Raw genomic sequence first — 11,042 nt, 5'->3', positions numbered from 1 at the left:
CTCCGGCTCCAAACTATACCCAGAAGACACGGCTAGTCTCTCCGGACTAACTCTCGCTTCCCTTCTCGTTGCACCTTCGGCCAGTCTCTTCGGACTAGCAATCCGTGCCAATGAGGGAGGTGGTCGCATCTGTGAAGAAGTGCGTACGCGTACAGCGCACCAGACCTCTGTAAAAAGATGGATCGTGCTCACATAATCCACGTAGTGACTCCAAGAAATCATTCTTGAAGACTGTGAAACTAAGTTCATTAATCTGTGGCATGCGACTAAGTGCATCTGCCACCACCTTATACTTACCTTTCTGGTAACGTATCTGAAGGTCAAACTCCTATAGAATCTCCGCCCACCGAGCTTTTCTACCCTTCACAGTTCATTTTGACTTGAAAGCCATTTCAGACTTTCATGGTCCGTCCGAACCTCAAAAGAAGCACCATATAAATAGTGTCTCCACTTTTTCAATGCATGAACTATCGCTAGTAACTCTCGCTCGTAAGCCGAGTAGCTAAGCTGTGCACGATCTAACTTTTTACTCTCAAATGCAATTGGGCGTCCCCTTTGCATAAGTACGGCCCCAATGGCCTCATTACTAGCATCTGTTTCCAAGACAAACGGCTCATTTGGATCGACAATAGTCAAAACAGGTGCAACTGCTACTCGGTCACCTTGAGCTTATCAAAGCTCTTCTGTTGGGCTTTCCCCCAACTAATGTTTTTAGTTTTTGACCGTAAAACTGGTCAGCCAACGGGACTGCGATCTTCACGTAGTCCTTCACATACTGTCGGTAGAACCCCGACATGCCAAGAAAAATCTGCAGTTCCTTGAGATTCTTCGGCGCTGGCCATTTAAGAATAGCCTCTACTTTTTTTGGCTCCATCCGCGTACCATCGGCGGATATAATATGGCCAAGGTAGTGAATTTCTATTTCAAAAAATTCACATTTGATCTTCTTTGCAAATAGTTTGTGCTCTTGCAACAACTCGAACACTAGACGCAAATGCTTTGTGTTCTTTCTGTGTCTTACTGTACACAAGAATATCATCTAAGAAAACTACTACGAATTTTCCCAAATATGGACGTAAAATGCTGTCCATCAGCGTCATAAACATCGCTGGAGCATTGGTTAGCCCAAATGGCATAATCGAAAACTCAAAATGCCCAAAACGGGTCCTAAATGCTGTCTTCGCAACATCTTCTGCTTTAATTCTAACCTGATGATACCCTGATCTCAGGTCTACTTTTGTAAACTATCTCGATCCATAGAGTTGATCAAACAACTCATCCATGCATAGCATCGGATACTTGTTCTTAATCGTTATCTGATTAAGAGCCCTATAGTCTATGCACATCTGATTAAGAGCCCTATAGTCTATGCACATCCACATAGATCCGTCTTTCTTCTTTACCAGAAGAATAGGCGATGCCCACGGACTTGAACTAGGCCGAATGAAGCCTTTATTCAAATATTTCGTCAATTGTTTTCCACCTCCTGTGCCTCGGAGTGGCTTAATCTATAAGTAGGTTTGCTTATAGGTTTTGATCCTGGCATAACTTTGATGTTCCGTCAATTGTTTTTCCACCTCCTGTGCCTCGGAGTGGCTTAATCTATAAGTAGGTTTGCTTATAGGTTTTGATCCTGGCATAACTTCGATGCCATGGTCTACTTCTCTAGATGGTAGTAAGCCATCTGGCAAATCATCACCAGGAAAAACATCCTAAAATTTCTTTAATAAATTCATTAAAGTATCTACGTACTTTTTCTTCAATGTCTCTTTCACCTTGAATTTTTTCTTGTTTGAATCACATGCATGCCAAACAGTGGGTCTCATCCAAGGCTATTTTGTTTTCCTTGTTTGTCTACGCAAACATCATTTACAGTTTCATCTACGAAAACAGAATTTAAAAGAGGGTAACAAGCATATACCTCTGCTATCTGGTCTCTGCGGACCGCTATGCATAGCTCCATGGAGGAAATAAGTGCTGTGGCGGGGACAATACGGTCACCCTGCAGGGTAATGACTCTACCTCCATGCTCAAAACGTAGCGTATTATGTAGGTAATTCTGAGCTAGACTAGGGCCCAAGCCATACAGCCACTCCCTGCCTAGATATACATCTGCTCTGGCTAAGTGCATGACCTGAAAGTCAAGCGGAGCCTCGTAGTCCTGCATAGATAATGGGACCCCCAATACTACGGTATTCCATACCGTTTTGTCATACCCAGGCCAACAGTATACTCATGATTGCTCTGGGTCTCAGTCAACCCCAACTTCTTGACTAACAAGTAGTTCAAGAAGTTGTGGCTAGCACCATCATCGATAAAAATTGTGACTCTACGGCCACCTATGGTGCCATACATGCGTACCATGTCATGCGGACCTACAGTAGGCTGCCACATCGCTAGTGTCACCACTGAACAAGCGTGATGCTCATCACAATGACACACTATCACCTCTCTGAACTCTGCGGAACTGAGAGGGAGTCTCTGCACTGTATGCAACTGCCTAGAGGATTTACCATCTCTTTTGGGCTCGTTGCCACTCGTGCTGGCTTTAGGCTTTGGACACTCAGCCTTCGTGTGCCCTACATCGTTGCAATCAAAGCAACGATTTTCCTTTCGTGCTTTAATATACTGCTCTTTCTTTTGGATTTCGCTGTCTCTTTTCTTCCTGGATGGTCGCGATTTTCTAGACCAATGACCACCCTGTCCTTCCTAGTCCATCCTATCCCCCTGTTTATCACTGCGGAACCCTTTTCTTTTAAGGCCTGACCTCCTCTTCTCATTACCCTCGGCCCTGCTCGAACCACCACGCGCACTACGACGCTTGATGTCATCAAATATCTGTGCATACTTAATTGCCTCTGCTAAGTCTTTAGGCTGTAAGGGCTCGACGTACTCAAGGTAATCATCTTTGAGGCCTCTTTTAAAGCCTCACAATGTCTGGAATGCATCGATCCCCTTTAGCTTGAGTACTATCTCCCTATAGTCTGAGATGTACTGAGTCAGGGATTTGTTCTCCATCGAGCACTTGTCCCATAACTCCTTGCTTCTCTCCACCTCATTAACAGGCAAAAACTCTTTTCGAAACATCGTTTCAAACTCCGTCCAAGTGGCAGGACGAGTTGTCAAACTCATCCACCACTTGTACGCTTTGCCGGTTAATGAGAGGCTAGCCTCTAGGGGCTGTATCCGGCTAGGCTGCTATCACAGCGTGTACAAATCTGACCACTTCGCTAGAAACATGTTGACCGAGTCCTTGTTTCTCTCCTTCTCCTCGCCACCAAAACTAGGCAGCTTTAAGTCTTTTAATAACGACGAAGCTATCTCTACGGACGGCCCCGCAGGTGCATCGGCTTATACTCTTGCAACAACCATTGGCGAGGCTACGCTCACCCGTGCCGCAGGAGCTCGGCTACCACGAGGAGTCCGAGTACTAGCCGAGGCGGCTGTCAGTGCATCTAACCGTGTAGAGATGCTCTGTAGCATCGTGACTAAGTCAGCCTCGACTTTACCCATATTGTTCAGTTTTGCATTAAGATATTTAAAAAGTCCACTAGAGAGCTCCGTCTCTGTCAGGACGTCGCGGGCAGGGTCCAATAGGTCATAATCGTCGTCGTCATATTCCAAGAGGTCCTCCTCGGTCCTCTCGGTGACGTCGGTGTTCATGTCGTTTGGCTCATCGGCCAGAAAGGGTTCATCTGCTATACGGCCGTTGCGGGCTCATTGGGTCCTAAGGCAGGGTCAACAGATGACGAGGGCGCTAGCAGATCACACGTGATCAACGAGCGCACTCCAGACCGGCAGGCGTATACGGCCTGACAATTCAGTCGGGTTCAAACCCTTGACTGAGGACAAGAGACCTGAAAACCCTAAAGAAGTAGAAGGCGGTGGGGACACACTACACCTAGCAGACATCTTTAATTCTTGCACAAATAAAAATGCGAGAACTCGGATATTATAAAAAAAACGCTAATTAAATGAGCAATGGTGGAGAGAGAATAGTCACCCCCCTTACGGTCGCCTGCGATTGTTGTCGACTGCCGATTTGTGTTGCACTGCGAGCCTCTACAAGTGTCGCTACTCCGGGATGCTCCGATCCGAGAGAAAGGTACCTACAACTCATAAAAATTTAATTTCGCGGGAACTTGTGCCTGAGCCACTGTGGATTATCCCTTTACTTCCGGGATTATCTCTCCACTGCCGAGAGAGAGGTGTTCGTTTGATTTTTATTTTTTTTATTTAATTTTTTTAAAAAAATAAAATAAAAAATAAAAAAATAACTGGCTGGCCGACTGCGTTGGCCTGGCTGGCCGCCACGCTGCGCTGGCTGGCCGCTTGTAGACTGGCCGCCGGCGCTGGCCTGGCTGGCTGCCTGTGGGCTGGCTGCCGCTGGCTGTGGCCTCAGCCTTCCACAGCTCCAAAATCAAAACTAACGCTCTGATACCAATGTTAGATTATCGTAACACCACTACGGGCGTTACCACAAGAGGGGACGGCCTCTGGCTCACCACCCAGCCATAGAGGAAGAATGAGTATTGCCCCTCATCCCCCAGGCTATATAGTGTGTGGCCTGTCGTCCACACTAGCCTGGCCGCCCATGACTCCGCATGGGCATCCTCTCCCACTGAATCCCGGATGGCCACATCCTTGGCCATCCGGTCTGCCCGCCGCCGTCAGTCTCACATGGGTTACAGCCTACGTGACATCTGGAAAAGCCATGTATAAAGGCTGATTTCAAGGTTTTGAAGTTGGTCTTGATCGCGGCATTAATGCGATGAACCATCGACTAGCTTTTCCTTCTAAGTATAAGTTCAACGCATGTACCTTAGTGGGGAAGTTGGGATTTCCAAAGGCTTCACATCTCTGTTCAAACACTTGAATGAATTGAACAGGGTTTGTTGTTCGGTCATATTTGCCCATAATTTTGGAAATTTGTACGATCGTATTTTTGTATGAATCACTGAGGCCATATGTGAGTGCTCTTGTTGGAAGAGACTCAGTGAGTCCTTGGGCCACCCCCCTTCCTAGACTAGTCAGTATGTCCAAGGTGTGGGTATCCAGGAAAGGGTTGGTACTTATAGGACTTGTGGGAATGTTAGGCAAGGGACCAGGTGGGAAGTCATAGGGGGTGTAAAACCTGATGACACGCTTGTTATAGGCATGGCCAATGGCATGGGTAGGTGAATTGGCGGCATAGATCTCAATGGCTCGAAGATGACAGCCATTGGGTTTAGTCCTTGTGTGATCCCTGGCACTCCCTCTATCGTGGCCATGTCGGAGTGCCTAAATGCTCCTTAATGAGCAATTACAGTGTTTTATTATTATTATTATTATTATTGCACACAAGCATGCAGAGTGGAGACAAATAAAATGGGATTTCAACCATCATTAGGTTGATAGACAGGGAGCTGAACATTCAGTTACATAATGCAATGTGCAAGTGTATTCAAGTTCCTATTTGTCTCTAAATACACATTTTCATCGGATACATGGTTTAAGAGATTTGGGCCTCCAAACAGGGGTATTTTCCAGAGTCTTTTTTTTGGGCCGCGTGAAACTAGTGTTTCACACCGTGAACTGGACTTCACTTGAAAATTAAATTTCATTAAAAAAACCGTGTGAAACTAGTGTTTCACGTTGTAAAATGGTTTTCGCGAACTAGACTTCACGTGGAAAATTATTATTATTATTACTATTATTATTTTGGGGTCTAGTGGGAAATACAAATTTTTCTTTTTGGGGGGAAATATTTTTTAATTTAAAATGAAAAGGATATGGGCATTTTCCCAAAAAGGTAAGTGGGAATAAAAAAAGTCAACCTTTTATGACCCCCCTTACACCCTTCATAAATGACCCCCAAAATGGACAAATTGACAACTCATAAGAATCTTCTCATTAAATGCTCATTAGCCTTAATGAGTTATGTAAAAAAGTGATTAAGAATTAATCTTAGATTAATTCTTTCACTAATCTTTTCCTCTTTTACACTAATCAAGGACTCTAATTAACCATTAATTCCTAATTAATTCACACAATTGAGCACATCATTGGATAGAGTAAGGCTCGGGAATGCTAATCTTTGTGCATCAATAATTGTGTAAATTAATCTAAATTAAGAGATTAGTTAGACTCTTAATCATAGTCTTCTCTTTTAAGGTAAAATTAAACAAAGAGCCAAATTTCTCTAATTAATCATAGAATTGATGTGATTAGGTGTTTTGATGCATCTAGATGCTCTCAAAATACTCAAAAACTCTAATTTTGACTACTCATATGATCCATTTAGACCCCAATTAAGACATTTTCTAAATTTTTGGCCTCTTAAACAAGATTAACCACCCTTAATGATAGAAACCAGTCCATTAAGAGAGATTAGTCAAATTCAAGGGTTTCTTTTATGGTTTTAAGATTTTTTTTGAAAGATTGAGCTACTCCTAATGCTTTCTAACACTCTAATCCAAACAATTTCAACAAAAAACTCACAATTAAACTAGAATTAATGATCTTAGATCTATGTTTAAAGTAAAGGGAGCTAACATTCACGAGACATTCACTAAGAATTGCATTGTCTTGCATTGTTTGATGCAATGGATGTAAACTAATCCTAATACAAACTATGTGCAAGCCCTAAGATCATGAAAAACCATAAAAACAACAACAAAATCAACAAATTAATCTAAAAATTAAGCAAAAAATATTCTTTTCAAAAAAGAGAGTTATTCTACACCAAATCTCACATAAATCACCATCAAATCCATATATTTTTCATGGAAAAACATTAATCAAAATAATGGGCAATGGGTTATGCCTAGATTAGAGATAAAACGATGAAAAAAGCTAAGGAATGGCTCTACTGCATAGGCAGTGACACCAAAAATGTTATGGCTCACCCTAACCCTCCTTGAAACACATCCAAAAAGAGCTTACCTGGTGAACCGCAACTGTTGTGAGGATCTTTCCAATGGCCAAGCTTGTAACCCTTGAGGTCTCCAAGCTCTACAACTCCTTGAGAAGCAATTCTACTGCATCTCCCGTGAGCGTTGTCACACCGTCGCGTTGCACTACGGGTCCTCGTCCCTCTTCTCACCTCACTTCACTTACACACACTCATTAGCATGCATTAGGGAGAGAGATTAGCAAGAGGATTAGCAAGAGCAAGACTCAATTATTGCATAATGGGAGAGTGTGTTGTATTATGAGAGAAATTCACTTATATATATGGCCATAAGTGTTCACACTCACTTAAACTGGCCGACGGGCACTTTAGGCTCATAAGAGGCCTAATGCTCTTACAATGATTACTCTCATAATATATCCATGAAGTACATCACTTAGGACTTCATCCTAACTTACTATACCACATGCTCTTGAAGCGGGAATCACCATAAATACTCTGTTACACCATTACGAGCGCCCGTCCAAGTTATAGCTTTGGACACTATTGCTTCATATCTTGAATGTATGACCCTTTGGTGTATCTACCGTGACTCCTTGATATAAGATAATGGTGGTAGCTCTTGTTAATCCCAAAATTGGATTAGCACATAGATGTAGAGATAAGTATGCATCGAAATCCTTCACACATGATTAATCTCGTGTCCCATACCACAAGACTAATACATAGTAAAAAATTTATAAAATATAATTCAAGATGGAAGGGCTAGTTCCTTCAAGAAGTTTCACTTTTGATGCATAAAAACTCTCTTGAGTTTACCAAAAAGTGTTAAATAATCAAATGCAATAAATATGTTACCTCAAGAGTCTAAGTAGTCGTCGTGGTATTCTTCTTCTTCATCTTCATCGATCATATTGAGTCCTAATGAGATAAAGTTTGACTTCCGTGGATAATTTAATGCAATGTGTCCAATCTCGTTACACCTATAACACTTCTTGGAATCATGTTTATTAAGTTTTTGTGAATCATCTACCTTAGTGTTAATACCTATGTTATAGTCATTAAAAGATGTGTCAAAATGATTTTAGAGAGGTTTTAAGGCTCAAAGATGTTGATGGCAAGGTTTGGGGAGTCATTGTTTTCTTAGAAAAATCAATTTTCTTTTCACAATTCAAGGCCAGAGAAATAGCCGAGCTAAGAGTGTGGTAGAAACATATTTTGATCAAATTGTAGGTTTCAAACCTACTAGCTTTGTTAAAGCTTTATTCACAAAGCTTTAATAGCTTTGTAATTTTAAAAAAACGTCTCCTCTCTTCACGAGCAAAAATTTACGCAGCGCTGCTATGGAAGGAGGAGAATTGACGCCAACTTTCTTGGACTCATTCGTTGCTTCGTAGACAGGTGAGTGTGGGCCCTGCAGCCCAGGTCTAGTTAACCATGCTTTAGCATATAGTTCTTTGGAAGCAACGGTTGTGTAGGAATGAGCTAGTCTTCCATGGTCTTCACCACTCTACTGAGACACCTATGTTTGCGGTGTGTATGATTTGCAGTCTCCGCTTCGGTGTTTTGGCTCATCTGCAGTTAGACTTCTCCCTGTTGCTAGGTTAACTTCACCTCTTTCCTGCAGCTGGGTCATGTTTTGGTTTTCCAAGATTAGTGATTCTTGCGATCGTCGATGGCTAGCGCAAGGGAGAGAGGGAGATGAATCAGCCCTAATGAGTTGGAGGGAGAGGAGATAAACAAATTAAAATAAAATTTGGGTTTTAATTTCCCATACTGCGCTTCACTAATTTGTAATTGAAGAAGAGAAAATTGAAAGCCAAAGACTCTCTAGGCTGTCCGTTAAAGAAATCAGAGACTTCCATTGCCTTAGTAATCTTGCTATGGCCCTCTATGCTCCTTTCCTTGCTGATTCAATCCTTATGGATGGATTATGAAGAGGATTAGTGTTGAAGAAGGTGGTTTTGTGGTTTTGGAAAGCCCACTAATGGTTTTCCACTTGGCTTTACCCTTTGGCCAATAGATTGATGGGGATTTGTTATCCAATGGTTAAATGGTTAAAGACAAGCTTTCTTTCAACCATACATAAACATAAAATAAAATTTCCATAAACTTGTTCTTCAAATTAAATTAAAAATTTACCAAAATCACATGTTCCTTTGTCTCTTTCACCTCTTTCTCCACAAGTCTTTGATTACTTTAAGAAGATTAAATTAAACCAAAGCTCTGATACCACTGTCACACCGGACCCTTCTTGAAGAATTAATTAAAAATCTCACAAATTTCATCATAATTAAAACAAAGACTTGAATTTAAATTGAATAATAAATAACTTAACATAACACAAGGCAAAAGAATTAGAATAACATCACCATCAAAAGTAAAGGATAGAGAATACCACACAATAAACCAGATTGGGTGCAATCTCCCCCCTCAAGTGCGTAGCTCCACTTCCCACGACTAAGTATTTAGAGAATTTTATTCATAAAAATAGCCCAAGGAGATAAGAATAGATGAGCGTATAAATTGGGCTTGGTTTTCCCACTAACTTTGTGCACCTTTTCGCATATAATAATCTTGTGCACATTTGCACATTCCATTAAGTCTATTCCTACACACAATAAATCAAGCATATTTTTCTTCAATTATTAATTTATAAAAAATATGATAAAATATATACCTGTAAAAAACAGGCACCTTCCATGATGATCCTATCCACCATTTGATGCTAATAGAAAGTTTAGTGGAACCAATTATTCTCTTTGACAGTTCAATCTTAAGGTTATTCTTTCCTCCTATGAGCTCTGGGACACCATCATTAGTGTTGATTTTCAACCTAGGGATGCATATGGCGATAACCATGTACCATATGCTACCGACCTTGTCCAAGCTTGCAGATAAATGCTCTATATGTGCTACTATCACACTGGCATGGAAGATAGTGTGTTTTTGACCATGGTTCAACAAGTCTCATAGCTGCAAACGCATGGGATTTTTTTGCAGATTCAATATGAGATCACGAATCCCTCAAGGTTTTAGAAGCTCAAAAATCAGTTTCAATAAGAGAAGCAAAATAGTGGAGGTGTTTCTCACTAGATTCAAAGATATCTATGACTAGGTGGCCTCAATCAACATGAGTGTGCTCTCCCTATATCTCACTCATCATTATTGTCTAAGGGTATTACCACCTAAGTATGATAGTTTTATTACATGTTTGAGTGTTGGTGTTATGCCTACTTCTCTTAGATTTGAGGAGTTTAGTTTGTTACTTCAAGATGAAGAGATAAGGATGAAGAGTCACAATGGTAGCAAACAACCAAGCTTCCTCTACTAACAAAAAGAAGAGAAGGGAAAGGATTTTAACTCTTAAAATTGGAAGAAAAATATTAAATGCTTATAATGTAACAAGAAAGGGCACATAGATAAAGAACAGAAGAAAAAGGAAGCAGATGCCAAGAATGGCACTCGAAAGGCCATGGAAGAATCCAACAATACAATCATGTTATAGTAGGAGAAATAAAGTTATTTGTTGTTGCCATTGAAGAAGTGTGAGTGAGACAACTAATGTTATAGCACACATGATGATTCTTGGATCACCAATAATGGGGTTTCTAGACACATGATCAGTCACAAGGATTGGTATTCCTTCCTAAGGCCTAGGAGATAATGTCATGTGGTAGTAGTAGGCAATGATGCAAACTGACCAATAAAGGTTCAAGTACTATTTCACTTATGTCTAAGAAGGTTGTACCATTAGGACTAAAAATGTTTAGAAAAGGGCCACACTTTAATCACTTGTATCAGATTTGGATTAAGATTTGGACTAATAAAAATGCAACATTCAACCATAAATATGACATTGGGTGTCATGTACAGTTTCACTAACTTCACTAGTTTTAGCTATTTAGGGGGTATCACCACTGAATGTAATCTAACATGGCTATTTGTGGGGGTTTCAACTTCAAAACCTACTCGCACCACGTACCAAATGTGAGTACTTAAGAAAATAAAATTTTAAAAATTGGGTTCCTCACAAAATGAATCGTACATTTGAGTAAATGCATTTCAAATTCCCTAGTCTACTATGGTTACACCTCTTTCTCATAGTCTTTCTAGATCATTATCTCCTTTATTTATCATCAAACAATTT

The sequence above is a fragment of the Cibotium barometz genome, chromosome 59, assembly GCF_041138505.1.
Source record: "Cibotium barometz isolate CiBa-2024 chromosome 59, ASM4113850v1, whole genome shotgun sequence".
Classification (NCBI taxonomy): domain Eukaryota; kingdom Viridiplantae; phylum Streptophyta; class Polypodiopsida; order Cyatheales; family Cibotiaceae; genus Cibotium; species Cibotium barometz.
The sequence above is the reverse complement of the archived record's forward strand: the minus strand, read 5'-3'. Positions refer to the sequence as shown.